The 12,734-nt window shown below is 31.9% G+C and overlaps 1 protein-coding gene across 1 annotated transcript in view; it reads right to left on the reverse strand.

Annotated features, from left to right (window-relative positions):
* The window catches only part of LOC126885173 (uncharacterized), a 380,912-nt gene that overhangs the window by 214,250 nt on the left and 153,928 nt on the right, over window positions 1-12,734 (reverse strand). The gene's annotated exons all lie outside the window — the stretch shown is intronic.

A 12,734-nucleotide genomic window follows, 5' to 3' on the forward strand; every position in this document is an offset into this window, starting at 1 on the left:
ACTCAAAAGAATAACAAGAAGAACAACAGTAAAAGCAAAAAGAGAAATGTGGGATAAGAAGTGCCAGGAAATTAATACCTACCTGGGAGGCAGAAAATGTACAGAAACATGGAAGTTCCTAAATAAAATAAGAACTAACAAAAGGAAGAGCACAAACATTCAATTAATATCCACACAAAAATGGGAAAAGTACTATGGGGAACTACTGACAGAAAATAGGGACGAATACTTAACTCAATCACCAACAGAGGTTAACATTGAAGGAGAAGATATAACAATACAAGTGACAGAAATTAGAAAAGCTATAAAAGAACTGAAAAACGGTAGGTCTCCAGGACCAGGGGATATCCCAGCCGAACTAATAAAATGTGGATCACAAAAATTGTTTGAAACCGTCACTTGGTGCATAAATCAATTTATAAATGGTTCTCCCGTACCAGACGAGTGGAAAATTGCTTATATTTCGTCGATCCATAAGAAAGGAGATAAGCTTAAATGTGAAAACTATAGAGGGATATCAGTGACTAGTACATTCAGCCGTTTGTATGGACGAATAATTAGAGACCGCATTGAGAAGGAGTACAAAGACCAAGAGGAAGAAGAACAATCCGGTTTTCGAACAGGAAGAAGCTGTACTGATAATATCTTCTGCCTCAAACAACTAATAGAAAAAAAATTAAGCACAAATCAAGAAACTCACCTCATGTTTATTGACTTGCAGAAGGTGTACGATACAGTTCCTGTAAACAAACTCTGGAACGTGTTACGACAGACGAATATTAGTGTCACCTTAATAAAAGCCTTAAGAAATTTGTATGAAGGAATAAAAACTGAATAAAAACTGGAAACAGATTATCGCAAAGCTTCCTGGTTAATAAAGTTCTATGTCAGGGGTGTTGTGTATCACCGACCTTATTTAAAATATATGTTGCAAAAGCATTGAAAGAGTGGAAACGAAAATGCAGAGGCATGGGCGTAGACCTTGGAGAGATTTGCTTATATACATTGCAGTTTGCTGATGACCAGGTTGTTATAGCAAACGATAAAGATGATCTAGAGTACATGGCAAGGAAATTACAAGAAGAATATAGAAAGTGGGGATTAGAAATTAATACAGAAAAAACAAAATACCTGCCAATAGGTACCGAACTATCGAACATCACATTAGAAAATAATGAAATCATCATGCCCTGCGACCATTACACATATCTAGGAATCGTTTTTGACACAACGGGGAAAGATGATGAAGAAATAAAGAGAAGAATAACACAATCCAAAAAAACAATAGGTTGTCTAAACAGCGTAGTATGGAGTCATGAAATAGGAAAAAGAAGAAAACACAATATCTACGAATCTCTTATTAAAAGCAGTCTATTGTACGGAGCAGAAACTTGGCGGATAACCGAAAACAACAGAAGAAAACTGGAGGCAGTAGAAATGGACGCTTTTAGAAGATCAGTAGGAGTGTCACGCAGAGAGAGAATACGTAATGATGAGATAAGACAGCGAATGGGGGTTGACGGCTCTCTAACAACAGACATAGAAAGAAAACAGCTGATATTATACGGACACGTCCAGAGGATGGATAACTCAAGACTCCCTAAAATAATTATGCAATGGGTACCACCAAACCGCAGAAAGAGAGGAAGACTCAAGAAATCTTGGAGAGAGGGAATAACGAAGGCGATGAGCGCAAGAGATCTTAGAGAGGGCCAATGGGATGATAGAGTGTCATGGAAATTAGGCATCGGACAACGTCGCAAGACGTTTTAAAACCGAATGATATATATATATATATATATATATATATATATATATATATATATATATATATATATATATATATATATATATATATATAATATATATATATATATATATAGGATGATATATTTTATTAATGAATATGTGAGTTACTCCAGGGTAATAAGCTAGAAATAGACCTTGTTCGGGACACTCAAAGATCTAGCTAGCTGACTACTTTTTTTAGTTATTGTAGACCTATAGAAAGAAAACCTATCTGTTTCCTGCCTAGAGTTCGCGTCTGTTTTTTAATTATTAACAATTTAGTGCAAAAATCGCGATTTTTTCGATTTTTGCACCCCATTCAAAAGTTAAACAATTGACATAAAACTACAAAATACAGTTTTTTAGAACATTGAAAATCCATCAAAGTTCCGGTTTTTTAAAGTTAAAAAGTTTATTTGTTGCTACGCAAACTGCAAAGTAAGTGAAAATGGTTATTTGTTAATAACTTTTAATAAAACTACTTTAGAACTGTAGTGTTTTACCTAAAGTTGTGTATTGGGGTATTTAACAAACCCTCAAAATTTGAGACCGATCCATTAATTAGTTTAAAAGTTATTCTATTTGTTTATCCCAGAGACCTTTATTTTGCAATAGCATAAGACAGAAAATAATGAAGATAAGGCAATTCTGCGTATGTCAAATAAAAGTAGAAAAGTGATATTTACTGTACTATCAAAATGTACTAAAAAAAGATAAAAAAATTATCTAATATAGCCAAAAGTACTAATGCCAAATTTTTGAAATTTTATAGTTTATAAACATTTAGAACAACTTTAAAAATATTGTCCGTAGAAAAAATCATTGTAGATATTCGAAAAGTTGGTATTTTACACGAATTTTTAAAAATGTTGTTCAGTTGGTGACTAGTCGTGGTAAGTGAAGGGGAAGCTGGGAGCCGACAAATGCACTAGTTCAAAAACTAAAAGAGGCGACTTAAAACTACTATCATTTTCTATATCTCGGGATCTACTGAATATATTTTGATCGTTATTTGTTTAATTTGTATGTAATTTTTCAGTATAAATATTACAAGTATGCAATTTGTCTAGACATTTATTAATTAATAAACAGTCTAATTTGTTTAAACAATTTTTGAAAAAAGAATTTTTTCCCAAAAATCCATGTTTTTAATCAGACTATTATTATTAATCATACAAACAGTTAAGGTATACTTTAATAAATAAATTATCTTCAATAAATAATTATCTAATAAAAATAATTTATTTATTAAAGTGAACTTTAAATTTTTGTATGATTATTAATGATACTATGAATAAAAAATAGATTTTTGTAAAAAAATATTTTTTCAAGAATTGTCTAAACAAATTAGACTGATTATTAATTAATAAATTTCTAAACAAATTGCATATTTGTAATGTATGTAGAAATTACATACAAATTAAAAAAAGAAAGATGAAAATCCATTGAGTTGATCCGGAGATACAGAAAATTGTATTAAATAGTTTGAAATTGCTTTTTCGGTATTTTAAATCGGTAGATTCGTAGGATTCGTATGAACCCAGGCTAAATTTTTTTATTTGAAAATTCGTGTTAAAATACTATCTTTTCGAATATATAAAAAGATTGTTTCTACGGACAACATTTTAAAAGTTATTCTAAATGTTTATAAACTACAAAATTTAAAAAATTTGGCATTAGGATTTTTGACTATATTAATTATTTTTTATCTTTTTTAATACATTTTGATACTATCACTCTTCTACTTTCATTTGGCATACTCAGAATTGGCCTATCTTCATTATTTGCTGTCTTATGTTATTGCAAAATAAAGGTGTCTGGGATAAACAAATAGAATTACTCTTAAACTAATTAGTGGATCGGTCTCAAATTTTGAGGGTTTGTTAAATACCCCAATGCACAACTTTGGGTAAAACACTACAGTTCTAAAGTAGTTTTATTAAAAGTTATTAACAAATAACGATTTTCACTTATTTTGCAGTTTGCGTAGCAACAAATTAACTTTTTAACTTTCAAAAATCGGCATTTTGAAGGTTTTTCAATGTTCTAAAAAAATGAATTTTGTAATTTTATGTCAACTATTTATCTTTTAAATGGGGTGCAAAAAATCGAAAAAATCGCGATTTTTGTACTAAATTGTCAGTAATTAAAAAACGGACGCGAACTCTAGGCAGAAAACAGGTAGGTTTTCTTCCTATAGGTCTACAATAACTAAAAAAGTAGTCAGCTACCTGGATCTTTGAGTGTCCCGAGAAAATCCTTATTACCCTGGACTATACTTTCAATGAACTTTAACTAAACTATCTGCGTCACATCATTGAGACGCTAGTTAGAGGTCAATAATTATACTTTAGTATATTTATTTTAAGTCCCTATGAGTTGAAAATATACTATTGTTAAATATACTTCATTTAAATCTCATTTTAATCACAAGGACATTCAAAATCTGTACCAAATACATCTATCTACTTTTCCTTTTTTTTTGTGATTTCCTTTTTTTTAACAAGTCAAACGCTACTGATAGATTAATGAAATTTATTTCGTTAAAATATAACATTACTTTGAACAAAGTTTAAAAAGTCAACTACATATGTCTAAAAATGAAAAAAACCGTAATCTACAACCTTGCAATTAAAGTATGTAGCTATATTATTGGCAAATTATAGGTAATGACTTTGGTACTATATACTAGTGTAAGCTAAATTCATTACCAGATCAATTAGAATATTTATAATGACATTAATCGTACCGGAAACTCATCGAGAACACACCAACACGAGGACGTTTTGAAAAACTGCCGACATTTTTTAACAATTGACGGTTTAGAGGTTAATTAAGCAAATTAAATAGTATTTATTAGACCAGAGAAATATTTTGATACTGTTAGGTAATAGACTTTACATCATAACTCGAACACACAATTGTCTTGGCGATACTCACAACCTAAATATATATGCCCGTTACATATATGGTATCATTGAGTCCGTAACAAAGAGTGACTATCCATTGTCATTTGTAAACAAGGAATTCCACAAGATAGAAGAAAGAAAACAACACAACACCAGAAACAGTCCAGCAACATCCACAGAAAGGGACTCAAGGACGACACAAATACCATATGTAAAGGGCATAACGGAAAAATTAAAAAGGATAGGAGACAAGTACAAGATCACAACAACATTTAAAAAAACGAATACAATCAGATTTATCCTGTCCAAAACCAAACCCAACAATACACAAACGAGGTCAAAGAACTGCATATACAAAATACCCTGTGAATGCAACAATTTCTATGTGGGAAAACTACAAGACTACTAAGTGTCAAGATAAACGAGAATGAAACATACATCAAAAACAGGGATTTTGACAAATATCACACATACGAAAACATGTCTCGGACAAAGAACACAGGGTACAGTGGAAAGATGCATCAATAATCATGAAATAAACAGACATGAAAAAGAGAAAACTTAAAGGAGCAGCCCTAACTGTACTGAATAAAGAACAATGTGTATAAACGTTTTCAATTTCTTTGCAACACGAAAATGCAGCAGCTGCATAATGCTCTGGTTAAATAGGAGAGTGCAGGAAGAGTCAATACCGGTTTCGGAGGTGTTTTCCCCCTCATCAGTAGTCCCATATCCTCTTCTCTCCGATTTCCCCAGGCATCACACTTTGGGCCTTTCCGTATTGCAAAGAAAGAAATGTCACGGATGAACTAAAGGCATCTACCGAAAAACATAGTAAGTTATCAATCGAAGTAGCACAGAACACGACGATAAATATCGTTCCCATACCACTAGATTAACAACAGGTGGAATACTTTCTTTGGTTAGACCTCCTGAGATTTTCAAAATTGATAAATCATACAGGATGCCGAGGAAATTAAGATGAGAGACTTTTAAATAATTCACAACTCATCTGCTCAGCGTGGTAAAAGTTCCAACAAGAAAGATTCCTTAATATTCCTACAAAAGAGTAAATGAATTAAAAATTTATAAACATTTTCAATTTCTTTGCAACACGAAAATGCAGCATCTGCATAATGCTCTGGTTAAATCGGAGGTTTTGTAGGAGTATTAAGGAATCTTTCTTGTTGGAACTTTTACCACCCTGAGCAGATGAGTTGTGAATTATTTAAAATTCTCTCATCTTAATTTCCTCGACATACTGTATGATTTATAAATTTTGAAAATCTCAGGAGGTGTAACCAAAGAAAGTATTCCACCTGTTGTCAATCTGGTGGTACGGGAACGATATTTATTGTCGTTTTCTGTGCTACTTCGATTGATAACTTACTTTGTTTTTCAGTAGATGGCTTTAGTTCATCCGTGAAATTTCTTTCTTTGCAATACGGAAAGGCCCAAAGTGTGATGCCTGGGGAAATCGGAGAGAAGAGGATATGGGCCTACTGATGAGGAGGAAAAGACCTCCGAAATCGGTATAGACTCTTCCTGCACTCTCCGATGTAACCAGAGCATTATGCAACTGCTGCATTTTCGTGTTGCAAAGAAATTGAAAATGTTTATACATTTTTAATTCATTTACTCTTTTGTAGGATTATTAAGGAATCTTTCTTGTTGGAACTTTTACCACGCTGAGCAGACAATTCTCTCATCTTAATTTCCTCGGCATCGTGTATGATTTATAAATTTTGAAAATCTCAGAAGGTGTAACCAAAGAAAGTATTCCACCTGTTGTTAATCGGGTGGTATGGGAACGATATTTATTGTCGTTTTCTGAGCTACTTCGATTGATAACTGACTTTGAAAGAAAAATGTGTTGCAAACCTATCATCAGAATGCAGCAGACTTTGGTTGCCAATACTTAACTGAACTGAACAACAATAATGTATCAGCAATAGCGCGTACGATGCACGTCTTCTGTCATATACAAAACACAACACAATACTAACAGTCTCAGACTCAGAACGAAAAAAGCACATAGAAATAATGTAGAAACACACAGAAGAATTAGAATTTGATGTATCATAGGGAATAAAACATCCTCCCTCAGATCTTTTCAACCAAACCATGGCAGTTGCCTACAACACCATGCCCAAGTATGTCAACCTCAATTTTACAGTACATAACCTCCTCAACACCTTGGCGGTTATACACTTTTGTTTAAGGTACTAGTACACTTTAGAAGACCAAAAAAGACCTTTTTTCAAGATTTTCTTTCTCAGAACCTTTATTAAAATGACCATAAAACTTTTATATATTAATATCTAACTCTTAGAGAATACAAAAAATATATCTTTTTGAAGTTATACTTCTTTAGGCACGATTGAGAGTAAAATTTCATAATACTACGCGCATGCGCACACAGACAGAATGGCGTTTAGTTGCTAAATCTTTCAAGTTATGTATAAATATATATATCAGTACAAGAAAAGGTGTGAAAAGAATATATTTAGTCAAGGCATTGAAGATTGAAGTGTCGATTTTTTTGCAGTAAGACGGATTTTAATGCGGGTTGGTGCGTTGGATTCGCGAGAATGTCAGGAAATTTTGTGAACTAATGTAATGAATAAGAAATCTCAAATTGCTATTTGTTTTTTTATACCTAATATCGCACGTGTCTAGCAAGTGTCTGCGTAGGCTAGCGGTATGTGTATCTAGTTACGGACGTGTTAGTAATTGGTTCGATTCCCCATAAGGAAAAATGTTTTTGTGTTTATTATTAATGGTTATTGACATCTTAGACTATTATATGGACTTAAAAAATGATTAAAAATATTTAAAATAATTAATCGGGATGTTGCGCAACTATTTACCGAGTTGCAAATTTATAATAATTGCCTATTTCAAAATACACTTTTGAAATGCATTTTTCTTATGCACAAATGCAATTTCAGATTTCTTATTCATTACATTAGTTCACAAAATTTCCCGACATTCTAACGAATACAACGCACCAAACTGCATTAAAATCCGTCTTACTGCGCCAAAAATCGACAGTAACATTGTGCTTCAATGCCTCGACTAATTAGTGTTTTTAAAACACTAATAGTGTTTTAGTATTATTAAAACATTTTATTGTATATTTATTATACTTCAACCTTGTCTGTTACTGTGAACTGTCATTAGATACGTCCGAACCGATACAGACAGTCCTCGTAGAGTATTTGGTATAGCATTCGGCTAGAGATCGAGAGGTCTTGAGTTCGAATCCGGAGCAATCCTGTCCTTTTTTTTTATTTTTTTGAAAGCGGTAAGCACAAAATTAGTAGGGTATTTAAAAAAAAATTAAAACAAACTGTTTAAAGTATATTTATTTTTAATAAATCATATAATAGAAGTATAACTTCTTACGTGCGTACAAAGTACACACGCATTCTTTTTTTTTCATTTATGCACGTAAACTAATATTGTAGAGGGCGCCAAAGTAGAGGCCTCGAAAAAATTATTTCCGATGGCGGATAGTTGTTAATGTCAGGATTGGGATCTCTGAAGCAAAAAAAAATCGTACGGCATTTGAAAAAGAAAGGTTTCTTGCGTGACAATTTACCACCGTTAGTGAAAAACTCCGCAAAAAAAAATATTTTACTGAAATTTAAAAAATGTTTGTGAAAAGCTCGCCTGTTTTTCTTCCATTTTTCATGGTCAAAAAATGTTTATTTTTTATGTTTTGGTCAAATTGTGGTTTGTCACGTAAGAAAATTTCCTTTTTCAAATGCAGTACGATTTTTTTGTCTCAGATATCTCAATCCTGATATTAATTGTCCGCCATCATTTTTCGAGTCCTCGACTTTTGCGCGCTCTACAATATTAGTGTACGTGCATAAATGAAAAATATTTTTTGTACTCTCTAAGAGTTATACATTACATATTATGAAATAAGTTTTATGTTCATTTTTAATAAAGGTTCTGAGAAAAAAATTCTTGAAAAAATTGATTATTTTTGGTCTTCTAAAGTGTACCAGTACCTTAACAAAATTTTATTAATAATCCTGTTTAAAAACGATTTCCGGAGTGGAAAACGAACCGTCATTTTCCACGCCATTCAGATCAATAATGACATACACGGCTGAAACGAGATCTGATATATCCAAAACAATGCTAGGGACAACCGGAATACGAACAGATACTAAGAAGAATCACGTGAAACCTGCGTGAAACCCACTTAGAGATCGATAACAAAGTGACGAAATCACAACAGCATGCAAGGTAAAGAAAACAGGCGACTAGATAATAAATAGGAAAAGATATTGGAATAATCTAAGCAGAATGACATGATCGTTTAGTTAAGGGGATGGGTACGTATTTTAGGCTGCAATGCTATTCAAATGGGGACTCATTTTTTTTTCGAATCCTGAGAAAACTAATTGTATTTTTCAAAAATTTAAACGCAGAATGAAAGATTACGTTCTTACCGAGGGCCGAAAGTTCCTGAAAACTTCTATAATATTTATTTTAATAAGTTACAAAGGTGAAAAGCTAAGAGAAAATGTAGTGTGATTTTTAATTTCAAATATCTCATTCAAAAGAAACCTTTTATTTATTCTAAGGGACTTTCGGCCCTCAATATTAAGTCTTTCATCCTGCGTTAAAATTTTTTAAAAATATTTATTAGTTTTTTCATGATTCGAAAAAAATGAACGTGGTGATATTGTCCAAATCGAACATTCGCTATCTTTCTCATTCAACGCACTGAGTCAAATAGAATACGATGACAAGACAGTGACATTTATAAATATTTGACATGGCATTGGTAATATTTTGAGTTGTTGATTAAATAATATTGAGTGTATTTGATAAATAATTGACTTAAGACGTGAACTTAATAAAAAGTTATTTATTGTTTATTATTTACGGAAGATCTAAGCAGAGAATACATCAGGATAGATTCTGTGATCCAAGTATTTTGTTGTTAAAGATGTTCAAAATTGTAAGCGTTCTATAGTAACAATATACCATTAAAAAATAACTTTAACACTTTTCTTTTTTTCTCGATTGAGTATTAGGTCTTGTACATAAAATTATTACAATCACTGAATACAGAGTTAGTGAAAAAATTATCAGTAGTAATTGCACAAGAGCTCTAAAATTATTTTTTCCTGAGTGACACTTTGACAGTTTTAATTTCACGACCCGAAGGGGAGTGAAATTATGTCAAAGTGTCACAAGGGCAAAAATTCGATAATAATTTTAGAAATCGAGTGCAATTTGTTGTGATTATTTCATGAATAAAACTGTTCAAACCCAAAATTTTATTGTAATTTATTTATGTAAGTACAAACTAGTACACAGTTGTTATAAATATTTGACGGTTGAAAGTAATCACTTTTGTAATTTTTAAAACAGTCACTGAATGTATTTTTTCGTAGCAACGAAGGGCATTCGACGTCATATACTTGACGACGGGATATTATCAAAAATTATCAGTTTAATTTTTATTTCTGTAGCTTTCTATTGGTCAGAATCTCCTATGAATGAAATAATCACATTTATTAACTGAATTAATAATTTGCAATTAGGTATACCAATAACAGTTATCCAAGAACATTCAAAAGCCATCTCTTTAAAGTTAATGATGACATTGTCAAGTAGAATGACATTCTAGTAATGTTTACATATCCATACCAGTGTGAATTTTACTACACGTAATTTGCCGTGTAAAGACAGAAAAAGTAGGGATAGCCGTAAAATATTTGCGAATTATGTACCGATAATAGGAAAATATGGAGTGACGACAATATAACATGCAGGCACAATTCAAAGAATTAGCAACAGGCAGAATTGCCTATATGGCAATGACAGAATAAAAAGGCAGAAGAATGGGAAGAAGCAAACTATTACCAAATTTGAAACAAAAGAACAAAAGCAGTATAAATAGCCTTATTACGTAGCCTAGTTACAATGATAGAAGAATAATAGTTCGATCGAACAGATAATGACTGAGTTGAAGTTAAAAAAAAAACGATAGGTAAAATACCTTGTTTTAAAGTAAAAAAATGTATCATCCTGTAAGTCAATTCTAATTCGCCACCACCTCTGCATTGACCAAAGCGACAAGAGTCAATCAGTTTTAACAGTAAAAGCGGTCAAGTGAGGTAGGCAGACAAACATGTTCGATAAAACTGAAAATTTATCTTATGATCATTTAAATGTGGAAACCACTTCATTATCAATAAATTTTCAGTAAATGGATCCAGTCAATCGGACGATAATATGTATATGAATATGTAAGACCGAGAATCTTGGTTTTGCGATGGTGGATATCTTAACGAGAATTGTAAACGTACGGTACGACTGTCATTTAGGATATTGAGTATGAAGAAATTGACCAATAAAAACCTGCAAAATATAATAAATATTAATGATAATTATTTTTTGCTTCTTTTTTTTTATCGATATCTAAAGGTTAAGAATTTTTTGACTTATGAGTAAAGATCGGATTATAGGCAAAATGCCTTTTTTTGCATATTTTGCCTATTATAATTGTTTTTTGCACTTTTTGCCTTTTTTCGTAAATTCCGCCTATTTGTGCCTTTTTTTAAATTTCATGGTACTACCCATGATATTATTCTATTACTAAACCATTCTATAATAAAATTTTGGGTCAATAATAAAATATCAATGGTTTGTTTATATAACAGATTTCTAAGAAAATGTACCTGATCTCGCTTATATCAATGACAATAATTATAAATTAATAGTTACCACAATTATCTTATTAGAAAAACAAGAGATAAAGTTATGTGAGTCAGTAAAATTAATAGATAATTTAAAGACGAAAATTAAATCGGCATCTGGAAGTAACGGTCAATTAATTAAAAAAAAAATGAAATATGTTTTCGACAAGAATGAAGGTTTTTCGTTTTTATCTAATGTTGCTAAAGTTTTGAATGGGACATTTTCCGAGGAATTACAAATTATGCCAGATTTATTATCCGCTCTGAAATATGCTCCAATTACATCTGTCGATGTCGAACGTTTGTTTTCAATGTACAAATTAATTTTAAGTGATCGAAGACATAGTTTTAAGACCGAAAATATTGAAAAACATTTAGTTGTTTCTATTAATGATAAAATTTTTAAGTGGTTATAAATAATAAGTTATATTCCTTTATTGCCTATATTTTGTCTAAATGTTAATATTCCTGCCTTTTTTAATAAAAATCTTTGCCTATATAGGCGCCTTTTTCTTCAATTTTTGTTGCCTATAAATCCGAGCTTTACTTATGAGCTCCATCATGAGATATTGAAAATTTGTTTTAATGTAGGTGTAGCTGAACGAGCTGTGTCCTGTTAGGAACTGGCCAAAAAGTAGTTAGGCTTCGATGCACACTTGCTTGTTTTCAAGTTGCACTCACGCTGCGAGCCAGCTGCTTGTTTTCAAGCCAAGCGAGCCAACGTGTATTCACTAATTGCCCAGCACATACTGCCAAAGCGCCTGATTTTCAAGCCGCATGCACGTGGCAGCGTAGCAGAAGCTGGCGTGCTCTCGGTCCACGCGGCTTGCAAGTCACTTTCAAGCGACTTGCATGCCGCGGTTCAGCTCGAGTGTGCAGTGCTTGATTACAACTCATGTACTGCCGAACTGCCAGCGATCGCACGCAGCTTGCTCGCAGCATGCACGTGGCTTGAAAAGACGCAAATGTGCATTGAGACTTAGATATGATTATTCTGCATGAAGTTTATAAAGAAAGTTGTAGTTCGTAGTTCCTAGTAATTGTGTTATTTAAAATATTTTTTTTTTATTATCAAGAAATAACATTAATTGTAACGAGTTCATTAAAATGTTGATAAAAACGAATTATATATTGGGAAAGGATAGAATTAATTATAATTTAGTTATCAAATAGAAAAATTATTCAAAGTATGTAAGTATATATAGTAAGTATGTAATTGAAAAATGAGGAAAACGTTCAAGGCTAACGACTTTTTGTAAGGCCATCGTCGTATATAATGAACTGTTTGAATTTTAAATTAATTTAT

This window comes from Diabrotica virgifera, chromosome 5 (genome assembly GCF_917563875.1).
Source record: "Diabrotica virgifera virgifera chromosome 5, PGI_DIABVI_V3a".
NCBI lineage: Eukaryota > Metazoa > Arthropoda > Insecta > Coleoptera > Chrysomelidae > Diabrotica > Diabrotica virgifera.